Below are 26,614 nucleotides of genomic sequence, written 5' to 3'. Positions count from 1 at the left end.
ATGCTTTTACAGATGTGATCTCATCCGGACCTGCCAATATCTCATGGACTGGTTCTGGTCATTCAATATGCAGGTGAGGAAACTGAAGGTTTAGGTGACAAAGTGACTCACCCTAAATCACACCCTAGTGAGTTTCGAGGTAACTTCTGTCTCCTAACCACCTGGAACTTCTCCCCTTGCTGGAACACACTATGTAGTCCCAGGTTCCTGAGAATGTGGACCATGATTTGAACACTTAGTATGTTCCAGGAACTATGCTGAATGTCTTCCGTATATAATCTTACTTAACCTTCTCAACAGCTCCATTAGATGATGATTATTATTATTATTATTATTCCCATTATACAGATAAGGAAATTGAGCTTCATAGAGGTTAATTTGGTCAAAATTACAAAACTAGTTAGTAAAAGTGCACAAATCAAAATCCACATCTTTATGGGTAAATGTTAAATTGGAATTCTATCTCACTCTTTATGCTAAAATAAATTGCAGATAAATTAAAGATTTGGATTTTTAAAAATAAAAGCGTGAAAGTACTAGAAAAAAGCATAATATATACCAAATCTTAAATTGGCGCTGACCTTCTAAAACTTACTCAAAATCAAGGCCATAAGACAAGGGTGGGGAACCTTTTTTCTGCCAAGAGCCATCTGGATATTTATAACATCATTCACAGGCCACACAAAATCATCAACTTAAAAATTAGCCTGCTATATTTGGTCAAACATTTAATTAACTCACCCCTAACGCCTTGGCAGGGCCAGACCAAATGATTTCGCAGGACTTATGAGGCCCATGGGCTAGACGTACCCCACCCCTGCCATAAAATAAAGAGATTGACCAGTGACTAATTAAATCTTTTAAAAATTCTATATGGCATAACAACAAAAATGAACTGATTACAATACATACAACTAAAGGCTAACTTCCTTAAATGCATAAAGAGTTCCTCCTACAAATCAATAAGAAAAATTGAATAACACAATAGAAAAAAATGGGTAAAGACCATGAGCAGATAGGTTATAAGACAGGAAATAAAAATGGCACTTACATACTTTTTTAATGATCAGCTTCACTCTTTTTTTAAAAATATAGTTTATTGATTTTTTTACAGAGAGGAAGGGAGAGGGATAGAGAGTTAGAAACATCGATGAGAGAGAAACATCGATCAGCTACCTCCTGCACACTCCCTACTGGGTATGTGCCCGCAACCAAGGTACATGCCCTTGACCGGAATCGAACCTGGGACCCTTCAGTCTGCAGGCCGACGCTCTATCCACTGAGCCAAACTGGCTAGGGCCAGCTTCACTCTTAAGAGTAAATCAAACTCTATAAAATTTATCATTCATAATTGTAAATTATAATTATGTTTTAATTTTAAATATAAATTATAATTCATAATGAAAATTAAAATGAATGTTTAATCAGAAACCATTTTTCATTGCAGATCGGCAAAGTTCATTCTGTACTGGAGAGAATATGAAACAATGGGGCACTGGTACATTGCTAGTGGGAGGTAAGTCAACGCCACCTCTATGGAGGGCAATACTGATTTAAAATAGAAAGGCTATTACAAACCCTCTGACCAGCAATTCCACTTCTAGGAATCTATGCTACACTTATACTGATGAATGTGTACAAGACACTTGGAATAGAATATTCATTACATTACAACAGTGTTTGCAACAGCAAATGTGAAACAACCTAAAAGTCCAGCAGCAGAAAAATAGTTGTACAGTCTGTGGAAACTATACATCAACGTACCACACAGCCTGCTATGGACAGCTGCAATGTGCAGTAAGTGAAAGAAGAAAGGTGGAAAGTGGTGTGTATAGTAGGAAAAGGGGGCATATTATTATTTATCTGTGGAAGCATGAGGCTCTCTGGAAGGATACAAAAGAAAACCAGCAAGTGTTTGCCTCTGGGGAGGCTTTGGTATCTAGTTCTTTCTAGGAAAAAGATAACCTCCAAATCCTAACAAATTATACTCTGCCCTTCTATTCATTCTACAGTAATGCTTAATACAGGGAGAAAGATCCTTTTTTAAAAAAAAATCTGTTTTGGGTGCTCTGTTTCTCTGTTCTTTTCTTTGTCTGCTCTGCTGCACCCTTTCACATGGCACAGAAGGACTATCCTACCTAGACTATGGGTACCACTGCTTCTCTATTAAACCATATCTCAGGCCCTAGCCGGTTTGACTCAGTGGATAGGGCCTGTGGGCCAAAGGGTCTTGGATTTGATTCCGGTCAAGGGCACATACCTTGGTTGCAGGCTCCTCCCCTGCAAAGGACATCTGCAATGTGCAGTAAGTGGTCAGGGCTCATGCAGGAGGCAACCAATCGATGTGTTTCTCTCCCATCGATGTTTCCCTCTACCTTTCCCTCTCTCTTTCACTCTCCCTAAAAGTCAATGGAAAAATATCCTTGGGTGAGGATTAAAAAAATAAACAAACAAACATATCTCAGCACAGCAAGTCCCTGCACGGTAGATTCATTCCTTCAAACCGATTTCCCTCAAAACCAAGTATCCAGTGTATGACAGCCAAAACAGATGGGTAGAACAATAGTGTATCTGTGTCACTGATAAAAGTAAAACTCTGGCACATGTGTATCATGCATTCCCGCTCTGAAATTACTCTCACTGTATTCTGACACAGAATCTTCATGAAGAAGCATTCAAAAGAGTGAGTTGCCTCCGGCCATGCAGCATGCCAGCAACAGCCAGAAGAGCATTCTTGGTGGTCTGACACCAAATCAGAGCTGCTACTAGGATGAATAAGGTCTGCAAAGATAACTCCCTACAGAGCAAGGCCAAGGGCATAGCCTCCATGGAGGCTGGCATGGAGCCATCGATGAGAGGGAGTTCAAAAACAGCCCTTGGGAATATTTTTAAAGACATATAAAACTAAAAACAAAGTAGGCCTGAGACCTTCACAGTACTATTTTAAAAAAGCAAAACCATAAAATATCTTATTATTTATAGTCTTTGTCTATATTGTCTTTTATATTTTCCTATTTCCTAGAAATACACAATACATCTGGGATACCAGCCACATAAGAAAATTGAAAATTAAAGCTTTGAAACAGCATTTCATCAGCATTAACCAAAGCAAATGTCTGAATCCGGTTGTTGAAGTAACAATGCTCTGTCACCTTCCAGAGTGAGCAGGTGTCACTGCCCAGAGCCTAGGTTGGGTCTACAGGGAGGTGAAAGGAGAAGCGAGGGCCGCTGCACTGGACTCCCCCTGCGTTAACTCCCCAGGCAGAGCTCATTTATTAGGTATGAAGCACCTGGGCGCAGGTGCTTGACAAAGAGTCTTGGATGCTCCTGGAAATACTAGCACCTTGCTTCCTGGGGGAAAAGAAAGATACCCTTCCTACTCATTAATTCCTTTCCAAGATGGAAAGATTCTATCTGCAAATCATGTTTATTGAACTGATCTAAAAAAAGGCCCTTCCAGACCCAACTTGCTGTTTCCGTCCTCTGCACAAGCAGGCAAGGCTCCCTCTGTTGTCCTCCTCCAACAATAAACAATACCACCCATAAAGAGCTGGGGGGGGGTGGGGGGTGTTGAGGGAGGGGTTGAGGGAGGGGAGGGTGTTCCCTGGCTCTCCTTGTTGCTCTCTAAATCAGGGACTGTGTCTAATCTCTCCTCTGCAGAAGCCTTCCTGCTCCTGTCTGGCTGCACCGGAAGGGCCTCCTTATCAGCATCTTCAGTCTCCTCCCTGAGGCTGTGCACACAATGCAGCCTGGCCAAGTGGCCAGAGGTCAGGGCTGCAGCCCACGGTGGGACCTAAGGCCCACCAAGGACAGAGGTGTCTCCTTCCCTCCCAGGAGACTCTCACTCCAGCTGAACTCTTTTTTTTTTTTAAATATATTTTATTGATTTTTTTACAGAGAGGAAGGGAGAGGGACAGAGAGCCAGAAACATCGATGAGAGAGAAACATCGATCAGCTGCCTCCTGCACACCCCCCACTGGGGATGTGCCCACAACCCAGGTACATGCCCTTGACCGGAATCGAACCTGGGACCCCCCAGTCCGCAGGCCGATGCTCTATCCACTGAGCCAAACCGGTCAGGCCAGCTGAACTCTTATCAGCTGTTTACACAGATTCCCTCTGCACTTCAAAGTAAACATCATTACATAAAAGGGTACGGTTTTTTTTTTTTTTTTTTTAGTTTTATTCATTTCAAACGGGCCGGATCCGGCCCACGGGCCGTAGTTTGCCCACGGCTGGCCTAGAGCCTAGGAGATCTACACACACCAGCCCATTTCATCCTTGAGACAGCCCTGTTGGGAGGGGTTTCTTAGTTACTGTTACTATCCATAAGCTTTTATGTCTAAACAGCACCTCAGGTTTGCAAGTGCTTTGCTAATTATCGTATCTGCATGTTGGCGAATACCGATGTGGAAGACAAGGTAGATATTCTTTCTCAACATGGTCCCCCAATACATACACAGCATGCCAAAAGCCATCTGTCACCAAGGTCCACAGATTTTCTTTCAGAAATGTTGCTTGAATTCCCTCTCTGCTCCAGCTTGTCTCTACCACACCCACCTGGCTCAGGCCCTGGTCAGCTGTCACCCACCTGTCTCCTGTACACTTCTAACCAGGTGAAGTATAACATGGCACAACTTTCCTCAATAGCAAGTTTTCGATTTTCATCAAAAGCCTTAACAATGTGCATACTCTTTGACCTAGCAATTCTGCTTGGGGGACTTTTCCTAAGGAATGATTCCAAGATGTGCACAAAGATTTCTTCACAAGAAAGTTCATTCCAGTATGACTTAAAATAAACCCCGCAAATGGAGGAAGGAGTAAACCTCCATCCAACAACAGAGAAGAGTTAATACTTTCATAGAGCCACATGATGTAACATGATGAAATATATACTTGAAAGGAAATACATTTTTTATTGATTTTCCTTTTGTGTGGGGAGAGAAAGAGAGAGGGAGGGAGGAAGAAAGGGAGAGAGATGGAAACATCAAATGAGAGAGAAACATCAAACGGCTGCCTCCTGCACACCCCCTCCTGGAGTTGTAGGGGATCAAGCCTGCAACTTGGGCATGTGCCCTGACTGGGAATCGAACTGGGGACCTCAACCACTGATTCACACCAGCCGGGCAGGAAATACATTTTTTAAATGCTTACCTCTGGGTGGCAGGATTATAGTTTAAGTCCTTCTTTATACGTTTATGTCTTTTCTAAATTTTCTTCAATAAACATGAAATTTAGAAATAATACACTTTGTTAAAATACCAGTGACCATCCACATTCAACTGGCCCTTCCAGAAATCATGATCTTACTTGGTACAAGCCTAAGCCATCACAGAGTTCAAAGCTGCCATGCGCTGAGCTCACTGCTGGGAAATCACTTTAGGGAAAGAACTGAACCAACTCAAAATGCTAAGTGAACAAAAATGCTCACTACGTCTTATCTAAGAGAATTGGAAACAATCCAAATGTCCAACAAGGGATAGTTCAGCGTGGAACAGCAACACCCTGGAATGCAGGGCAGCCGTTAGAAATGCCAATTATGAAAACTATGTAGAAATATGAAATAATGTTGACAATGGGCTATAAAATGAAAGGAATACACAAAGCTGCATTGTCAGGACTGCGGCTATGAAAAATAAGCATGCATGTAAACAAGGGCACTTCAAACATAAGAACATGTGTTGTATGAGGATTATGGGATTACAAGGAGCTTATTTTTTTAAGTTTTTTTCATTTTTAAGTACATTTTTAACATTTTGCATGTACCACTGACACATTTTTTTTAATGTAGAAAACATAGCACAGGGGAAAATAAATTACCAAAAGGAACACAATCACTGTCAGCATTTTGATATGCTTCTCCCTGTCTCTTTTTCCTGTACCCTGGGTGGGTTTGTTTGGTTTTTATCCGTGTAATCATGTTCAAGTTTTCTTAAAAGTAGCTACAAAATCATTTTGGTTTTTTGAAGATTCCATGAACTTAGCATAAGATCTGTAAGAGAAAAACATCCTGGTGGTTTTTTTCAAGTGTTACCAAGAGATCTGGCCTAATATAATGTCTGCGTGTAACAACAACAACAAAGCAGAAATATTTCACCATTGTGACAGAATAGACAGATTGGTCAAAGTCCCTAATGCTTGCAGAAAACTCTTAAGCCTATTTCAGTAGCCATAAACCAGGAACATGAGTTACGAAAGCTGATGTAGTTGGAAATTAGAAGGGATTTTACCAGACTGAAAACAGAAAGATGCAATGATGAACTATGTTTTCAGATCAGAAAAAGCTTGAAGGGAACAAATCCAATCGGTCACTGGGTCCAGAATATTTAACCTCTTTACATCTCTCACATCCATACTCTCCTGTGCACTTGCCCTGACCTTCATGGGGGCCAGCCTCTCACACCTGGGCTGCAGCTGCCCTGTGCTGCCTGCTCTCTCTGCCTTCTTCTCACTTCCCCACTCATATGCAGACCTCCCTCCACTCTGCTGTCATCACGCACAGGCCTAACCGTGCCCCTCCTCCTGGGAGAGAAACAGGGACGGGGAAATCACAATCTAAGCAACACTTGGGCTCTGCAGCCCGTGAGTGAGTGTGGGCCCTGAAGAAAGTGAGAGGGGCAGCTGAGTCTGCTGTCACCACTGAGGGGCTCAGTTTCCACAGGACTGTGACACGCTTTTGTGCTTTTCAAACACCAGGGCCCATCAAGACAAGCCGACTATTCATCTCTTACATGTCTACCAGACACTGCCCTCTGTTCCAGGGCTGGGGGAAAGCTGCTGTGTTGGGCAGACTGAGACATGAAATGCCACCGCTAACGTAGCAAACCTCACTCAGGCACTCCTCACTTCTAGAAGAAATGTAACTGCACTTTTGGCCTTAGATGCTTTTATTTTTTTTTTAAATCTCTTTATTGATTTCAGAGAGGAAGGTAGAGGGAGAGAGAGATTGAAACATCAATGATGACAGAATCATTGATTGGCTGCCTCCTGCCTCATTGATGATCGAGCCCACAAACAGGGTACATGCCCTGTCGGGAATCGAACCATGACTTCTTGGTCCATAGGTCACCACTCAACCGTTGAGCCACACAGGCCCGGCAGCCGTAGATGCTTTTAGAGACCAACTCCTGTACAAGAGGCAATGGGACTCCACAGCAACCTTTCCAAAGAGTGAAGCGGACCATGTCATTTCCACACTTAGATCTGCTCCGCTGCTCCCTGATGCCTATACAAAGCCATTTGAAAGGAAGTACGGTGCCCTGGTGATGAAGGTGCGCTCTGGAGCCAAGCTGCCTCAGTCTGTGTCCTGCCTCTGCCTTTGGGGCCTTTGGGCAAGTCCCCTATCATCCCGGTGCCCAAGTTTCTTTATTTGTAAACAGGGGTAATAACAGTACCTGTTCCAAAGGTGGTTGTGCAATCAAAGGAATTAATACAATTCAGCATGAAGAAGTGAATCTGGCACAGAAGAAGCAGTCAATAAATATTAGGTGTTGCCCAGCCGGTGTGGCGCAGTGGTTGAGCAACGGCCCAGGAGGTCATGGTTTGATTCCAATCAGAGCACATGCCTGAGGTTGTGGGCTCAATCCCCAGTAGGGGGCATGCAGGAGGCAACCAATGGATGATTCTCTCTCATCATTGATATTTCTATCTTTCTCTCCCTCTCCCTTCCTCTCTCTGAAATGAATAAAAACATATAAAAAAAATAAATGTTAGGTGCAGCTCCTGTCATTGTTACTGTTGGAGAAAGTTCACAGTCCCTAGCAAGGCACACAAAGCCATCCACAACTCAGCTGCTGCTCATCTCTCTGGGTTTGTTTCTCACGACTTTTGAGTTTCGACCACCTGTTGTGACCACACAGCCACACCAGGCTCCCAGAGTGCGGAGCCTGAGGCAGGTTCATCCTCCACACTTTTACTCACACGCCCATTCTCTCCTTGTTGGCTGGAGAGCAGCCACACATCTCTGAAACCCTCCTTCCCCCTCCATGTGCATTAGTCACCCACGCCTTTGTGCCTCCACTATGATCTAAGGAGACTCTCTCCATGAACACTTCATTATCCTCACCGGTTTATGTATCCTATGAATTCTTATCTGTGTCCCCATTGCCGGGCACTCAGTTGTCTCTAAATAAATATTTATTCAATAAAAGCAAAAGAAAAAGTGATCAGGACACACAAAAGCTGGAAATGCTTTTCAGAGAACCTAAACAACAGGAGAGGAAATCAAACCCCCAAACACTTTGATCCTATGAAGAATTAATTGGCAAAGATCATATAACCAAAGAGAAGAAGAAAATTATAATTTCCCAAGAGAAAGCCAAACCTTGTTATAATGCAGTGTCTCTGTGTGTATGGGGAGGTGGGGGACAAAAGATACATTAATAATGGTTCTAAACTAGCTTATGCTGACTATTCATTAAATAATGCTTTTTAAGCCTCTTCTTCAAAAAACAGAGTCATAGCTTCACTTTGTCCAGAGTGCGGGTTATTTAAATAAAAAATACTGCAGGGGGTGCAGACTGTAAGAAAGAAAGACAATTAACTAATCTTTGTTCAATGTCTATGATGAGCCAGATACTTAGAAAATAATAGTTTCCATTTATTAAATACAGTGTGCTCAACACAGAACTATTCACTTTACATGTATTACCAAGTTAGATCATGCAAGTCCTCAACAACTCTGAGACATGAGTATTGGCCTTTCCATTTTACAGATAGGAAAAACATATTCACTCATTCCATCCATCTGTACTGAGCATCTACTGTGAGCCAGTCAGTCACTGGTCCAGGATCCACAGTGAAGAACAAGCCAAGTCCCCCCATCATAGAACATACATCCCAGGTGGGCAGAAAACAGAGCAATGAATGAATGGGGGATGATCATATAGATCAATGAACAATAAGAATATCAGATAGTGACAAGTGCTACTAGAGAATTAAAATAGGAGGAAGGGACAGAGGCTGACTAGGTAACTATTGTAGACCGTGTTGTCAGAGAAGGCCTCTCTGAGATGGCTATATTTAAGTTGATATTTGAATATGAAAGAGCCAAGCACATAAAGATGAAAGAAGAACATTTCAGACTGAAGTAACAGCTGGTGCAGAGGCCCTAAAGTGAAAATGAACTTGACATGTTCCAGGAATCAAAAGTAATGAAGCTGGGTACTTGGTCAATAAGAAGAGGCTAAGAGACTGACACGGGCAGGTCATAGGTCACATAGAAAGCAGTGGCCTCAGATTTGGCAATATGAAGGTCATTAGTGGACACAGATAAGAATAGTCTTGGTGGAATGATAGGAAGAGATTAGAGTGAGAGGAAGAAGTCAAAGCAAAAACAAAAACAAAAAACTATGGACAACTTTTAAGTTTTAGTGAGAAAATAAAAAAAACTAAAAGATAGCTAGAGAAAAATACAATGTCAACAGAGTTTAAGATAAATAATAAAATTAGAAAAGGTTTGGGATTTGTTATTTTGCTTTCAGATAAGAAAGATTAGAACATGCTTATTTGCTACCAATAATTACCTAGGGATGAGGGTAAATTTAATGATGGCAAAGAGAGGGGACATAATTATAAGATCAAAGATCTATAAGACTAGTCCTAATGAAGTTAATAATGTGCCCTAGGGAAAAAAAATTGGTAGGTAGAGGAGCTGGGGTACTAACCCAGGTGTGTTTTGACTCGAAGGTGCGTCCTCTTTCTACCACACCATTGACTATAATATGTACAGGGTGGGGCAAAAGCCAGTGTACAGTTGTTTTTATGGAAAATAAAACAATAGTAAATAATATTATAAGAATTAACTGTGTTTTGCATACTCACAACAGTAAACCTATTTTTGTCCCAGCCTGTATAACACAATAGTATTTGGAAAAATATCCCAACTCCAACCTCTAAAGTGAATCATAACAGAGATGGAAGGAATATTTAGAGAAGTAAAAGCCAACACAAACACTCCCTTCTTCTGTGTAAGCAAGTTCTATTTCTCATACAGACGTCTATTACCGCATTTTCACTCAAATGTCATGGCTTTAGTCCTACTAACTATAGGACCCTCAACTGTTGCCCTTTTATGTTCATAGTGGGTTTGAGGAGAGGATGGTGACACTGAAATTAATCCCCGTACACTGTAAGGGAGATCTCTCAAGTGACTGCAATAAGGTAGTAAAAAGATTTTTTAAATGCCAGTTGTGTATAGTCAGCTAAAGTGAAGATGGAAATTAAGGAACATGATCGTTTTTGTTTCCTTCCTCTTTACATGGATATCTGAAAAAGCAAGTGACATGCCTGTGCCTTTTGTTATGTTTCCCATGCTCACTCCTACTCTACCACATGGTGGCACAACCTCACCCCTCCAGCCCCATCTTCTGTCACCTGGCTTCCCATTATCTGTTCTAGTTTCCCTTCTCCTTCAGGACAACATAGATGCCATCTGTCCCATGAAGTCCTCCTTGGTCTCTCCTTCTCTGGATCTGATGGCACTAAGTTCTAGCTCTTGATCATATTAATGCTCAAAACTATTCTCTGATTCAGTAGGAAATTCAATATAATCACTGGCCATGGTTACTTTGAGAGGTCACTTAGGGAAGATTCAGATGGATTTGAGTTGAAATTATGGCTCTGTTCAACTTCTGACAAACTGGGTAATCTCTTTCTGAGACTCAATTCCCCCACCTAGAAAATGAGAATAATACTACCTACTACCCACCACCTGGGTATGTAGCCAAAATGTGTCAGATAGCTCACTTTTCTGCTGAAAACTCTACAATGCCTTTCCATGGTTTTCAAAATCAAGTCCCGAACTCTTCAACATGTTTAAAACATCATCTCAACTCCTCCAGTGTCACTTCCCACCTAACTCACATTTCATACTCCAGTAACAATAAATTCCTCAGGATATTTCTCAGCCCATGCTGTTATTTATTTAGTTAGGTATTTGGTTAGTTAGTTATATTTGTGTAAGTAAATGTTTATTTTTGGTCCCTTCAAACCCTGCACTCTTATTCCACCTTGCTCAGACATCACTCTCCCAGAAGCTTTCCTGGACTTGTCACCTTCCCCCCATATACAGGTGAAGTTCTCCCATGATACCCTGGCCACAGCTTAATCATTGCAGTTACCCCACTGCAATGATTATTTATTTTATTACAATTTATTTATTTATTACAATTATTTATTTACAAGACTATCTAGTCCATAAAACTAGGGTCCCTTCAGGGAAAGGCCTGAGTTTTAGCCATCTTTGTGTCCCCAGCACAGTGCCTGGTACATACAGGTACTTACTCCTACTTCACTTTTCTGATGCCCCATTCCTTCATCTATGAAATGAGAAGAATATCATCTACTTGAAAGGTTAGAGTTAAGGTTAAGTATTCAAAGCTGACCACAGGGTGGCTGGCATACAACCAGCCTTCAGTACATTTGATTAATGCTCTCAGCATCTCCTGATTTAGCTTTCTGAATCTGTCCTTCAGGACCAGGCTTTATTCCTTCAGGACCAGGCTCTATGCTGGCCCTGTGCCCTTGCTGTGAGCCCTCTCCCCACCCATATCCCTCAGCAGTGAGAGTCCCACTCGACCAGTGCCCTCTGGACTCTGTGAATGACTCAGGTAGGGCACCAAATGCAAACGTTTCTTGAGCACCTTTGTACAAGGCAATGTCCCCGATGCAGTGGAAGTGATACAACATGTATACGGAATTTATGTAGGGAAAAGGTGAAGGGACAATCAGACAAATGAAGGCAGTGCAATTCAGAAAAGGAAAAGGGTATATATCTCTGGGGGAGACAGGAAAGCCTTGGAGGAAGTGGCATTTGAACTAGACCTTAAAGGATGAATTTAAGTTGAGGGGCTATTTCCAGAGTTGTATGTGTTCTTCAAAACACAAAACTCAAATCACCTGCTTATCAGAAGAAAAGTAAATTTAGGGCGCTAGCCAGTTTGGCTCAATGGAATGAAGGGTCTTGGGTTCAATTCTGGTCAAGGGCACATGCCCCGCTTGTGGGCTCGATTCCCAGTAGGGAGCGTGCAGGAGTCTGCCTATCAATGATTCCCTCTCATCACTGATGTTTCTATTTCTCTCTCCCTTTTCCTTCCTCTCTGAAATCAATGAAAATATATATATATATTTTTTAAAGTAAATTTAGGAAATTCTGACTACTACATAGCCCTCTAGGAGACCCACACGCACAGTAGCAAGGCTCTGAGAAGTCTTGAAGTAAGGAACTCTATTTAACTTTGTTGAATCCAGCACCCCAAATTTGACCACAAGTTCTCTACTTCTTTCTCTCTGGAGGATCACAGCATCTTGAGGAACAAACTTTAAGAAAAAACAGGTTAAGTGTTACTGTTGCAAAGTTATATTTTGCAATAGGACCTCTCATAGATAACACCTTAACACCAGATTTTTAAGTACTGTAATCAGTAATTTTAAAAATTCTCCTGGCATTTTGCCCACAGGGAAAAAGCAATGGAAGACTGTGCAGAGCTAAGTAGCTGTCAAAACCACAAATACCTGCCCTGTCCAATGTGGCTCAGTTGGTTGGAGCACCCTCCTGTGCACCAAAGAGTCACAGCGTCAATTCCCTGTTCGAGGTGCATATGGGATGCAACCGATGTTTCTCTCCCTCTCCTTTCCTCCCTCTCTAAAATCAATAAAAAGCATATTCTGGCGGGGGATGGGAGGGGAGGCATATACTCGGGTGAGGGTTAAATAAATAAATAAATTCCCCCACCCTTAAAAGAAAACAAATACCCTCCTTCTCCAGTTGTGAGGTAGACTGTAGACCACAAGCCTTTCTTTCTTTAATTTTTTCCCATCACCATTATCCCCCCCTATCTTCCACCTCCACCCCCTCACTCCCTCTCACACCCCGCTCCTCTAACCACAAGCCTTTCTATCAAGGGAAACAAGGCATCTCTGACAAAGTCCATTCCTTCTTTGGTAGGATGTTTACACTCCAATCGCCACCCTCCCTCCCTCTCCAACCTGCTGACTAAGTAAGAAACACCAGGCTTGAAAGCAATGGGAACAGCATTGCGTAACAGCAAGCCACCAGACGAGGCATGCTTTGCTCCTTAATATTTACCAAACGGTGGTGTCAATAAAAGGCGAGAAGGAAAGGGGCATTGTCTGCTGTCTGTCCCCACCCTGGAAGCACAGCGTTCAGCAATCCAGTCTGCGGGTTAACAAATGTGCACTGGCAGCGAGGCATTGTGCTCATGATTCAGAGACAAACAGACACAGTCCCACCCACAAACCCGGCTTCGCGGGGAAATAGGCAGGTAAACAAACTGCAATGCAGCACGCAAAGTGCAAGCACACAACTCTGTAATAAGAGGGGAGCACAAAACGCCAGCGAGGCACAAATGCGGGACTCCTTAACTTTGCCTGGACTCAAGGTCAGAAGGAAGGCGAGGTAAAATAAGAGGAGTCCCCTTAGTGCTCAGAAGATTGAAAATGAGTTGTGAAGGCAAAAAAAAAATCAAAACATACATAACTAAATGAAATAGGGCTCTAGGGTTGAGTAGATCAGGGTAGGATAGAGCACGACTGGGGGCGGGGGGTGGGGGACGCGACGCTGAGAGCAGCAGGTCTTCCTGAGCCTGCGGCACACGGAACAGCTGCATCTAATTTCACTTGCTCCTGAAACCCACAGAAAGTCGGTGGAGTGTTGTTTTCTTCTTAATAACATAACCGTGCAAGTACAGGGGAAAAGGAGACTGGCTTAGCAGATTCAAGAAATCTGAACCCTAAACCAGATGCAGGGAAAGCTGAGAACTGAGCCGATTGAAACCACAGAATCCTTCCAGGCCTGGACTGGCAGTCCGGTGTACCTAGGGGCACAGGATGCTACAATGACAAAGACAAGAGTGAAAGCCGCTGGAAAGCAGTCCCTACCTCAGTGATGGCGAACCTTTTGAGCTCGGCGTGTCAGCATTTTGAAAAACCCTAACTTAACTCTGGTGCCGTGTCACATATAGAAATTTTTTGATATTTGCAACCATAGTAAAACAAAGATGCATATTTTTGATATTTATTTTATATATTTAAATGCCATTTAACAAAGAAAAATCAACCAAAAAAATGAGTTCGCGTGTCACCTCTGACGTGCGTGTCATAGGTTCACCATCACTGCCCTACATCCTCTCCCCACTGGCAGAATTCTGGATGCTTAGTCTCTGGAGAACATAAAACAGAAATGTATATGCTTTACAACCATCGGGGAAAAGGGGTTGGGGGATACAGATGAAACAAAAATGTCCATGAAGTGATCACTGGTGAACGTGGGTGATGGGAATATAGGGGTTCACTGTATTAGCCTCTCTGCTTCTGTAAATCTTTGATATTTTCCATAATAAAAAGAGTATCTCTGGTCCAGAAGTACCCAGCACGTCTGAAGGGAAGCATAACGAAGGGCATGTGTCTACACACGTGGAGTGCCACACACCTTCCTGACTACCAGATACTGTCGAAGAGCCACACACTGCAACGAGGAGCGGAAGACTCCTCCTGGGCAAACACAACCTAGGAAAACGGAAGCTGCTGCCTCAGGGGCTCCCCAAAACAGCCCAGCCCAATCATGCCATAGGGAGGCTCAGAGTTAATCATCTCCATTCCATACTCAGTTTCCTGACAGCTTTTTTTTTTGACAACTTTATTATGATAGAACTCACATAATCAATTCACCTTCTTAAAGTGTACAATTCAATGGTAGTTAGTATACTCACAGAGTGTACAACCGTCACCACTGGGATGGTTTATTAAGATATAATTCACATACTCAATTCACTCTTCTAAAGTGTACAATTCAGCGGTGTTTAGTATATTCATAGAGTTGCACAACCATCACCACCATCAATTTTAGGACATTTTCACCACTGCCTCCCAAAGAAAACCCTATACCCATTAGCAGTCACTCTGCATTTCAGCTACTCTCCAGCCCCAGGCAACTGCTAATCTGTTTTCTGTCTGTATAGATTTGCCTATTCTAGACATTTCACATAAATGAAATCATACACTGTGGGGTCTTTTATGAGTGGCTTCTTTCACTTACCACAATGTCAAGATCTTGACAGCTTTTATTTCCCCTCTTCCCTCCTGCAATTGGAGTGACATCTTGGGAAAGCCTCTAATAAAGACACAGACCACAGTAAACACAAAAAGAGCAACTTGAAGGAAACAGATATTATGTGGGAGGGGGGAATGCCATTAATATTCTCACAAAAAGGAAATAAAACTGCCTCCATGAAGTGAAAATAGGATACTATAAAAAGGAAACACTTAGAGAACAAAACAAAAACAGAGCTCTTAGAAAATGACAACTCAATAGCAAAAAATAAAAAAAAACCACACCTCAATAAAGGGATTAAAAGATAAAGTTGAGGAAATCTGCTAGTGTAGTCAAAAGATAAAGATAAGGAAAACAAGAGAGAGAAGTTGAAAACAGGAAAGAGAAGTTAATATTGTAGAGCAAGCATGTCAAACTCCCAGCCTGTGGGCCACATGCCTCGTTTATTTGGCCTGTGTTAGCCTTTGAGTTTGACATGTTTGTTCTAGAGGACCAGTACAGCGTGTTTCCTATCAGAATAAGAGAAATTCCCAAGAGAGAACAGAAAGCAAGAAAGGAAAATCATGATGAATCAATATAATTCGACAAAACTGTGAAGAACTGAGGGGTGCAGGTTGGCAGGTTGAAAAGGCCCAGCACACAGAGCACAATGTGAAATGACTGTGAATTTGCAGAAACTGCGAAGAGAAGATTCTACAAGCTGGAGGATGTCCTTCACCAAGTGGTAAACAAGAATCAGAGGACCTAGTAGAGACAAGAAACTGAGGACCCCCAGATAACTACCACATGAAGAAGCTAGCCAGCCCAGAGAAGTATAACTCCAGGGAGAGACACACTGAAGATGGCCATCACCACCAACCCCTCTGCCATTAAACCCTCTTTATTCTAAATATTTAAAATGTATGATTATGAAATTTTCAAACATACTCAAAAGTAGAACCTCAATACCCATCACCCAGATTCAACAATGATGAACATTTTGGCCTGTTTACTTGATCTAGCCTTTATTCTCTTTGTTTAAATATTTTAAAACAAACTCCAATCATATTTCAACCCTATGTACTCCTGAACCCATCTCTACATTACCCATTTTCTAACATCACAACACTACTATCATACCTAGAAAATTAACAATAATCCCTTGATATTAGTCCATAATAAAATTTCCCCAACATCTCAAAAACACCTTTTAACAGGTAGACTGTTATGGGCTGCTAAATTGTGTCCTACACACACACACACACACACACACACACACAAACACACACATTTTTATGTTGAAGCTCTAACCCCAGTACCTCAAAATGGGCCTGTAATTGAAGATAAGGCCTCTAAAGGCCTAATCCAACCCCCCTGGTGTCCTTGTAAGAGGAGATTAGGACACACACACACACCAGGTCTGCATGTGTACAGAGGGATAACCATGTACAGAGGTGGAAAGAGGACAGTCATTTGAAAGCCAAGGACAGAGGCCTCAGAGGAAACCAACCTTTACAGCACCTTCATCTTGGGTTTCCAGCCTCCAGAACTATAAGGAAATAAACTTATCTTGTTTAAACTACCCAATCTGTGATGTTTTGTTATGGTACCTAACAAACTAACACACTATCCAAATAAAAAGAAGATTTATATATTACATTTGAAAATGTTCCATGTGCACTTGAGAAGAGTGTATATTCTGTAGCTTTGGGGTGGAATGTTCTGAAGATGCTAATTAGTTCCATCTATTCTAGAGTGTCATTTAGGATTGCTGTTTCCTTGTTGATTTTTTTGTCTAGAACAGCAGTGGGCAAACTACGGCCTGCGGGCCGGATCCGGCCCGTTTGAAATGAATAAAACTAAAAAAAAAAAAAGACCGTACCCTTTTATGTAATGATGTTTACTTTGAATTTATATTAGTTCACACAAACACTCCATCCATGCTTTTGTTCCGGCCCTCCGGTCCAGTTTAAGAACCCATTGTGGCCCTCGAGTCAAAAAGTTTGCCCACCCCTGGTCTAGAAGATTTATCCAGTGATGTCAGTGGGGTATTGAAGTCCCCTACTATAAATATATATAACACATTTGGTTATCATTCCTAAACCACGTTATTTTTTTCATGCCATTGACTTCATGCAGAGGCCAAGTCAGTTGTTCAACACTAAATTTATGTGCTTGGTTTCTTAGAGTGCGACTTAACTTGTCATCCTTTCCCCTGTATTCCCAATAAATTAAAGTCAGCTCTAGAGGTTTGATCAGTTTGATCAGATGGAAGGGTCAACTTTCACGTAAGAATATTCCATAGGTGGTATACTACATACTCTCTTTTGAACCTGACAAATTATGATAAATAAACTTGGTCCAGATTCTTTCCTATTTGCCTTGACCATGTGCTGATGAAGTATCTTGCTTGTCCCCTCCCTGCTGTCTGTCTGGTTAACTGATGGCATTCACTTCATCCCACAGAGAGCTAGAGATAGGCCATAGAGATACTAGGAGTAGAAAATACAGAGCAGTCCTCTCTCTGTGATCATAGCCTACCAGACGGCCAGTGCCCGGCCCACACTACCGCCCCATCAGATGCCCCAATTGTGGTTAGTCCATATTTCCTAGGATTCACTCACAATCTTGCCCATTGACTTCCCCATTAGGACCTTTGGAACTCACGGGGAAGCTAAAGCCAGACTATGACCCTGAGTAAGTTCAGCTTATTTTTGGATCTAAAAGTGGCAACGTCATCCTTTTCTTATAAAGCTTGCTAGATTTATGCTTGCATCTTTGTTTAAAAAAACTAAACAATGTACAGTTTAGTAATACAAACATGGGTGATTAAACCATAAAGAAAAGTACGGAAATGATGAACACAAAAATCAAGCTAGTCACTGCCTCTGGTGAGGAAGGAAGAGACAGGATCTGGAGGCAGAGAGTACAGAAGCTGCTTCTAAGGTACCAATAATACTCAACTTGATAAACTGGATGGTAGATACACAAGTTTCATTCTATTCTTCTACTTTGAACTGTAAATGTGTATTAAAAATACTCTTTGGTATGTATGTGTTCTATATTAATTATTGTACGTGAGCAGTGTGCTGTGGCTAGAACACAGGGCTTGAAGAGTAGAGTGAAAGGGAAAAGACTGGAAATGGAATTGACTCTGCGGGCAACTGGGAGCCTCAGCGATGCTCTCTCGGGAGTATCTATTGAGGACATTTGTACCCAAGATCAATCACAGTGGCTTTCTCACAGCCTGTCTGTCCATCAAGAATGATGTCAAAAATCCTTTTTTTTTTTCCTACTAAGTTACTCAAAGATGAAATGTCCGGCATTGTAAGCCTTTCACTGGGAAACATAATAATGTGTTTGGTGTATTTTTCCAAAGAGAGAAGATTCAACTTGCTCTAGGGAATACATCTGCCTCAAATTCTTAAATGACACAAAGCTGGGAGGGATGCAGACAAATGTTCTAGATGGCAGAATTGGGACATAGAATGGCAGGTCAAATCTAGTCCAATTTATATCAACATCTACCGTTTACTGAGAACATATGATATGCCAAGAGCTCTACATAATTTATGTCATTTTATCCTCACAACCCCACTGGGAAGCTGAGACCCAGAGAAGTAACTTGCCCAAGGTCACAAAGCATGCCAATAGCAGGGTCATGATTTGAACCTAGGTTTTCAGATTAAAGTTTCAATCTCAAGTGAGATTTCTTCAGCTACTAGAAGATTTGGAAACAACCTAAGTGCCCATCAGCAGATGAGTGGATTAAAAAACTGTGGTACATCTACACAATGGAATACTACGCCACTATAAAAAAGAAGGAACTTTTACCATTTGCAACAGCAGGGATGGAACTGGAGAGCATTATGCTAAGCGAAATAAGCCAGTTGGAGAAAGATAAATATCACATGATCTCACTCATAGGTGGGATATAATGGTCAACATAATTTGATGAACAAAAATAGATACAGAGACAAATGGCAGGGGTGGTAGGGGAAGTTAGAGAGCAACCAAAGGACTTGTATGCATGCATTAGCATAACCAATGGACACAGACACCGGGGCGGTGGGGGCTTGCCCGGGTGGGAATGGCTGGGGGAGGGGTCAATCGGTGGAAAAGGAGACATATGTAACACTTTAGACAATTAAAACAAAAGAAAGAAAGAAATTAACATTTAAACACCAAATCCTCTTTACTCAATTCACTCTGTCAAACTCAGAGAACTGCCACCCAATTTCCATCTCCTTGGGCATCTGAGGGTATCAGCACCTCAGAAAAATGATTAGACCAGACTGATCTCATTCATGAATGTAACTAACATTCAAGGACCCTCTGACAGCTGCCAGGAAACTCCTGTCTGCCTCAAGAGCAAGTCTGTCATCAAGAGTAAGTTGTAAAAGGGTTCCCAGCTCGGCAGTGTCTTTCTCCCCATCTGTATTTAAGACTTTGCCAAATTCAAGCTCTGCTGTTGTAGATGGGGGTCCCTTACACAAAGGCTGCTGAGCAAGACCCTTTAATCAGCCTGTTGCCCTACCTTCAACTTTCTCTCGTCTTCAGGGCCACTGTGATTTGATGGGTGTGTGAGGCTGAGAGAACAGCACAACCAGCTCCAACGCACAGTCATAGCCAATGGAGCAATCCCGAACGACAGCCAGAGAATTTTAATGAAAACCAGAAAGCTTCAGGCCGCAAAGTCCAACTGCCAGCCCCTCCTCCTGCAGCTAAGAATCCCTGAGCCAGCACGGCCCCAAAAAGCAGGGAGAAAAATCCATTTAGCATTCAGAAATCTTCCACAGCAACCACTTTCCAGGGTCATTTAGGTGAGAGGCAAGGCACATGCTAAGTGCAATAGGACGCAGGGTACCTAAGAGGCACAGGGTGTGGCAGCAGCAGATGAGCCAACAGATTATGAAACAGTCGTTTATAAAAAAATTAAAAAGCGCCTCTTTCTTCTGCCAAAGCTGTCTGAATACAGCTGCATACAAGGTTGGTGAGGAATCTTAACAAGCTTAAAGGGACCGTACTTCAGATACTCAAGAACCAGAGGTGAAGGAAAAGAATATTTTGAGCACCTACTATGTGTCAGGCGCTCTTAATCTCATTTTACCTTCACCTTGTGGTGGGAATTATAAACTACATGTAACAGATAAGAACACTGACTCAGGGGTTAGATAACTTGTCCGAGGCACACAGCTGGCAGGGGTGAACCAAGACTCAAAGTTCAGTGTGCATGAGGCTCATCAGAAATAAACGCAGAATCCTGACCTGTCCTACCAGATAAAAAGAATCATCATTTACTGAACATGGGCTATGGGCCTGTAACTAAGCTAGGATTTTTGCATGCACGATATCATCTAATCCTCACAGCAACCATATAAGCTAGGAATTATTATTATTATCATCTTCATTTTCAGTGAGGAAACTAAGGCTGGATGTTAAATAATTTGGCCAATGTCATGACTTTGCCAGCATTTGATCCCAGTTCTATCTCATTTTAGAGCCCCCATGTTAAATCACTCACCCTAAGAGCCTACAGAGGGGAACCACCGAGGCCATCATGCCAAGCCAGCAGGTTGCATAGAAACTTCTGCCCCCTTCCCAGCAGGTAATCCATGTGCCAGGGTTTCCCTGTAATTCCTCCAAGCGTTCCTTAGTGGCGGCACAGCCGCCCTGGCTCGGGATAGGCTGACAGTGACAGTTCCCCTTTCCCATGATCTGTGGGCTCTGCTGACACTGCATGTGTGAAGGAGAAGGCTACCACCATGATCCTGAGATGCTTGTGAGTACAAAAGCCAACAGCTCCCTTTTGCAGGCTCTGCTCCACAGACCCACACACCTCACAGCAACCTCCACTCCTCCACCCCCCGAAAAACAACTCACAGGCTATTTGTATTCTTAACAGGAGACCATGTGCCTCCTCTTAGGCAACTATGATTTCCCAAGGGAGACAACTGTCTAGACAGAGCATCCCAATCCATCTTGACAAGAGATTAGCCACAACAAGGTCACATTTGAGCATTTAGTTTGGGGGGCTGTATTCAGTGGCCCAGTGAAGGCTCTGGGCTTGGCACCCCTGGGTTATCAGACTGAGCATCACTCCGCACAACTGATATCCAGGGTTATAACTGTCTTCCCAGCCAGGCAAGCATTACATCAGAGGAGTCACAGGCATCTTACACCTGACTGTGAGTCACACACATAGGAACACTATATAAACAGTTCCATTAATCAGGCTGAAACTTCACAGAACTCTTGTACACGTGTTCAGAATAAAGCCCCAGGCTTTGAGGTGGACTGGACATCTAATGTGTGTCAGGTAATGTGACAGGTACATTCACAGCTGATATCTTAATTAATCTTCATAACATTCTGTGAGATAGATAAGATTGCTAGTATACAGGTGCAGCACCAAAATCACAGAGGTTAACATAATTTGCCCAAAGTCACACCAAAAGTGACAAAGTTCAAATACGCTATTAAAAAAAATATTTATTTATTTATTTATTTATTTATTTATTTATTTATTGAGAGAGAGAGAGAGAGACACCAATTTGTTACTCCACTTATTGATACATTCACTGGTTACCTTTTGGAGGTGCCCTGACTGGTGATCAAACCCACAAACTTGGTATATTGGGATGACACTCAACTCCATTTTTAATGACTCCACAACCTCACATTCAGTCACTCATGAGGCCATTCATTATTCCTCAGACATTTATGGAGCACCTTCTATGGACAGCTACTGTGCTACTGTAGAGGATACAACTGCCAGCATTGTATCCTAGGTCCAGTCACCAAGAACTTACATTTTCTTGAGGAAAGAAGGCAAGGTGATCTGAAGAATGGGTACAGGATGACGAGGTTAGGGGCTCAGATAAGGGATCAGGACAAGACTCTCTGAGGAAGTGGCCTCTGAGCTGAGATCTGAAAGATGAGAATGAGCCAGCCATTTGCAGAGCTCAGAAAAGCAGCACACAGGCAGAAGGACCAGTGCAAGGGCCATCTGCAGGAAGACGCTGGGCGTATCAGAGGACATACAGGCCACCAGGACCAAGGCTGAGTGAGCAACAAAGAAAAAGAATGTTTGAGATGAGGCAGGCCTACTTGACCACAGAAAAGAGTTTGGATTTTGTCATAAAGGCAATGGAAAATCAAAAAAGTGTTTTAATTAGGGGAGTGACAATCTGATTTGTGCCTTAGAGAGTTCTGGTGGCAGAGGGAGTGCAGAGAGGGGGCAGAGTTAGGAATGAGGGCAGTCACAGGAGAGGAGTTGGGCTGATGTAAGGAAGGGATGTCTCCTGGTCAGAGCTGGGGAAGTGGAATGAGGTTCCCCAGGTGCTGATGACTTTCCTGTCATTGGAAGTGTTCAAGAATAAACCAGATGACCCCTTGGCTACATGGTTAAAGAATTCAATAATTGGGTGGACAAATCCTCCTAAGCCTACAATCCTTTTAAACCCTAGAATTCTGTGGTTTTAAGATAAAATCTTTATTAATCTGACTTTCAGAACTGGAGTTGCCACAACTTCCTTGGTAAATCCTACCTTTCAAAAGGCAACTGAGAACAATATTAGCTTATTTCAGTCCATATAAAGTGACTCCTGCTTTACTTCTTAGTGTCATGCATTGGCTGAAAGGCTTTGGTGTAAGTAAAAGGCACAAACTATGAAATCAGACAGCCCAGACCAGCTCTGTGATATCTGGCAAGTTATTTAAATCCTTAGAGTTTTAGTTTCTTTCTTTGAAAAATGGGAAAAATAATGCCTAATCCAGGATAATTGCTGTGAGGACCAAAGTCTAATGTCTAAAACATAATAAGAATAATGATAAATGGTATTTATTGAGCCATTACTGTATGCTTGCATATACTATGTGATCTAGAGGCATTTTGTCATCTAATCCTTTAAAAAAACCCAGAAGGTAAGCACTATTACTATCCCAACATTAAAAATTAGAAAACTATTTCTAGAGGTTAAGTAACTTATCCAAGAGTCATATAGCTATTTATTGCTCAAATTATTAAAAAAAAACAAAACAGGCAAATAACAAACTTCAACAAAAGTTGAAAGAAAAAAACAAAGAAATCCATACTATTTATATAACTTGAGAAACAGATGTAACCTACTGTTAAATTTAACAATCCATTTAATTCACTGATTACACATTTAGTAAATATTTATTGAACATATAAATGAATAAATGAATGAATAAATCATTCCAACAAACCTGTATTGAGTTCCTACCAGGCAGAGATTTTACATCAATTTAATTGAGAGTTTGCCATAAAACCACAATCTTCAAACTGCAGATAAATTGCCAACATAATGACCCATAGTCCATAAAGGAAGGTCTTGCCTGGCCGGTGTGGCTCAACTGTTGAGCATTGACCTATGAACCAGGAGATCATGATTCGATTCCAGGTCAGGGCAAATGCCTGAGTTACAGGCTCGATCCCCAGCAGAGGGTGTGCAGGAGGTAGCAGATCAATGATTCTCTCTCATCATTGATGTTTCTATCTCTCTCTCCCCCTTTCTCTCTGAAATCAATAAAAATATATTTTTTTAAAAAAAGAAGGACCTAAGAAATGTCATTCTCATACAGACCAAAAGAAGCAGGAATAACTGTTGTTCTTTCTTTGGGAAGTCAAACTGTTAGAGGACTACTCAGAGCAGTTGGAAGAAGACAGAACGCACAATAAATGGAAGCCTAGAAGAAGTGGTCTCAAAGAAAAGATGAGAAGCCGTCCAAAGGAGGTAGAATCTAAGAAAACAAAGTATGACTTAATAACCAGAAGTTACTGATGGACTTCCTTAGAAATGTGGGAAAGGATACCAAGTTTCAATGGCATTTGGATGAATGGACTAAAGAGGAAGGGAACGTGGTCTTTTTAAAAGTTTGGTGATAAAAAGGAGAGGGAAGTCCTAGCCAGTTTCACTCAGTGGATAGAGCGTTGGTCTGCGGACTGAAGGGTCCCAAGTTCGATTCCAGTCAAGGACACATGCCTGGGTTGCAGGCTCAATCCTCAGTAGGGGGCATGCAGGAGGCAGACGATTAATGATTCTCATCATTGATGTTTCTATCTCTCTCCCTCTCCCTTCCTCTCTAAAATCAATAAAAAAAAATTTTTTTAAGGAGAGGGAAAAGCAGAAGGATGCTGGTAAGTATAGAAGGTGAGGAACAGGAGCCAAAAGAAGAGAAGCTGAAGACAGAACACAGATGAAGATACAAGAAAGAACTAGGACCAGACCTAAGGAAGTGAAGGGCAGGACAGACTACACAGGGAAAGGCTACCCTTGGGAAAAGAGAGGTCACCTTTTGCACTGTGACAAGAATGAAGAAGGAGAGACTAATGTATGGGCATAGTGAAAGTTACTCTGATTCAAGCTTGATGAGTACAAAGAGTGATTGTTAGATAATACCATTTGAACTTAAAAGGATATTGATTTTCTTGGGCCACTCATAAATTGCTATCGAAAAGAACAGCCATCATTTGGACCTACATTTTATACAGTTAAAAATCAAGCTTATTGAGATGTGCTTACATTCTGTTTCTTAATCTGGGTGCTAGTGCACTGGTGTGTTCAGTTTGAAAACTTCATCAAGCTATATGCTTATGTGTGCACTTCTCTGTATGTCCATTCTATTTCAATAAACAGTTTTATTAACTTAGAATCATCACTCCTGTACTCTTCATACAGTTTTTTAAAAAGTAACTCAACCTCAAGAAAATTATATATTCTTTAGACAGGCAACATTCCTTACCATTCTTTTAGATCTTCCATAGTAATAAATTCAAGATTACATATACAGTAGGTATCTAAACAATATATGTTGATGTGATTGGAAGAACTTTAGTACTTAATGTCCAGACTTAATACAAATCTATCTCCAGGAGGGGACACCTTTATGATTGTGAAACCTGGCAGACCCCACCTTAGCCAAGTGAGCATCACCAATAATGGAATAAACTAACATATATGCCTCTCCTTGTGAAGCTATTTAGAATTCCTGCCAAAAATGTTTAACCTACATATAACCATGGAGAAATAACTAGACAAATTCAGGTTGTGAGATATTTTAAGAAAACAGGCCTGGAATCTTAATCTTAAAATATTAATGTCATAAAATACAAAAAAGAGGGAAACCTATGAATTAAAAGAGACTATAAAAAAAGAGATTAAAGATGCATAGCAACTAAATTTAATGTGCAATCTTTGAGTAGACCTTAGATTAAAAACAAACCAACAACTACACTGTTAACATTATTAAACTAACATTATTAGTATTCTTTGAACAATGGGGGTTTGCAAAAATGCTGCAATTGTTCATGCCCGTGTATCCAGGCCACTGAGCAATATGACTTTCAGCTCCTCGCATCAAGAGGAGCTTCTGACTGGATTTGACCAAAAGACTGCAATAGAAGTTATACTGTGCAAGCTCCAAGCCTAGGCCTCAAAAGGCTTTGCACACTTCCACTCTCTCTTAGAATCTGGCTATTCGCCATGGGACCAAGCCTAGGCTATTCTGCTAGACTTCACAGGGGTCGCCTAAGACCATCGGAAAAAACATATATAATTACATATTGCTTTTGTGATTAATCACTATGCTTTAATTATGTTCAATTTGTAACAATGAAATTGGGGGTCACCACAACATGAGGAACTGTATTAAAGGGTCGCATTAGGAAGGTTGAGAACCACTGTGCTAGAGGATGGAAGACCCTTTAGAGCAGAGACAAGCCATCCAAACTAAGATCAACTTAGACCAGCCAGCCTCTGATAGATCCAGCAGTTGACTGCAGACTTTGAGGAGACCCAGCCAAGATCAGCTGGTCCTGATGCAAATTAGAACTATCCATATGACTCACAGAATCATGAGAATTAATAAATGGTGGTTTTGCCTCGCTGGTGTGGCTCAGTGGTTGAGCATCAACCTAAGACCAGGAGGTCACGGTTTGATTCCCAGTCAGGGCACATGCCTGGGTTTGGGGCTCAATCCCCAGCAGGCGACATGCAGGAGGCAGCTGATCAATGACTCTCTCTCATCATTAATGTTTCTAACTCCCTCTGCTTTCCTCTCTGAAATCAATTAAAAAATTTTTTGGAAAAACAAATAAATGGTGGATTTGTTATACAGCAAATGTTAACTGATTAAAGATGAGATTTAAATATAGACTGTATTATGGAATCAATGTTAAATTTCTCAGGCATGATAAAGCTGTTGTGGTGATGTAAAAACATGTCCTTATACTCAGGAGATAAATACTGACATATTTAGAGATCAAGTATCATGACGTCTGCCCCCCCCCCAAAACATAAATCTGCATATATAAAAATAAAGCACATGTGACAAAATGTTAAGAATTAGTAAATTTAAGAATTTTTGAGTGTTCTTTGTACTAATCTATTCATTTGAAATTTTTGAAAATGAAAAGTTAGAAACCTACATGTGTACCTATCTCCAGAACATGGTGACACTGAATGCTTATTTGGTAACACAGCAGCCAGCACATAATGAACAGATCGTTCTCCTTCTTTTGTGCTGTCCTCCACCTCCTAC

At 41.6% G+C, this 26,614-nt stretch overlaps 1 protein-coding gene across 6 annotated transcripts in view; it reads right to left on the bottom strand.

Annotated features, from left to right (window-relative positions):
- The window catches only part of RAB30 (RAB30, member RAS oncogene family), a 76,799-nt gene that overhangs the window by 22,351 nt on the left and 27,834 nt on the right, over window positions 1–26,614 (bottom strand). Inside the window, exon 1 of one of the 6 annotated variants that reach the window (XM_014464099.2) lies at window positions 16,560–16,578. The exons of 4 other annotated variants lie outside the window; for them this stretch is intronic. The gene's annotated coding sequence lies outside the window, so the exon portion shown is untranslated. Of the gene's footprint in view, window positions 1–15,055; window positions 15,101–16,559; window positions 16,579–26,614 lie in introns of those variants that run through there. One more of the 6 variants, XM_014464098.2, reaches the window with a different exon arrangement.

This window comes from Myotis lucifugus, unplaced genomic scaffold (genome assembly GCF_000147115.1).
Source record: "Myotis lucifugus unplaced genomic scaffold, Myoluc2.0 scaffold_236, whole genome shotgun sequence".
NCBI classification, from domain to species: domain Eukaryota; kingdom Metazoa; phylum Chordata; class Mammalia; order Chiroptera; family Vespertilionidae; genus Myotis; species Myotis lucifugus.
Note: the sequence above shows the minus strand (reverse complement) of the source record. Positions and strands in the feature narration are given on the sequence as shown.